The following is a 343-nucleotide window of genomic DNA, read 5'->3' as shown; positions in this document are numbered from 1 at the left end:
ATATATATATATATATATATATATATATATGCTCACTACGTCGAATGCCAAAGTAGAATTTGATTGTATTTAAAAACTCCAAATTACCTTCGATCCTGAGCAAACATTTCTAGATAGGAGACACAACACGGCCAGGCCACCTTCACATGTTGAGCCAAGAAGCGAAAAGGACACAGCAGCACACAAACCGAAAGGAAGAGTAAATGATGTGTCTTTGATTAGGCAGTGGCTGCTCGGAGGAAGCCGAGAAAGTGTTTTGACTCAAATCGACTTTCGATGTTGACAGAAAATTAGTTTTGGGAGAGAGGCCAGGCGCGGTGGAGAGATTGCTGCCGCAAGGTTC

The 343-nt window shown here is 42.0% G+C and overlaps 1 protein-coding gene across 2 annotated transcripts in view; it reads left to right on the top strand.

The window, feature by feature from the left end:
- The window catches only part of slc6a5 (solute carrier family 6 member 5), an 18,133-nt gene that overhangs the window by 9,828 nt on the left and 7,962 nt on the right, over positions 1-343 (top strand). The window lies entirely within an intron of this gene.

The sequence above is a fragment of the Hippocampus comes genome, unplaced genomic scaffold (genome assembly GCF_001891065.2).
Source record: "Hippocampus comes isolate QL1 unplaced genomic scaffold, H_comes_QL1_v1.1 scaffold150, whole genome shotgun sequence".
NCBI lineage: Eukaryota > Metazoa > Chordata > Actinopteri > Syngnathiformes > Syngnathidae > Hippocampus > Hippocampus comes.
This window is presented reverse-complemented; position numbering and strand designations above follow the sequence as displayed.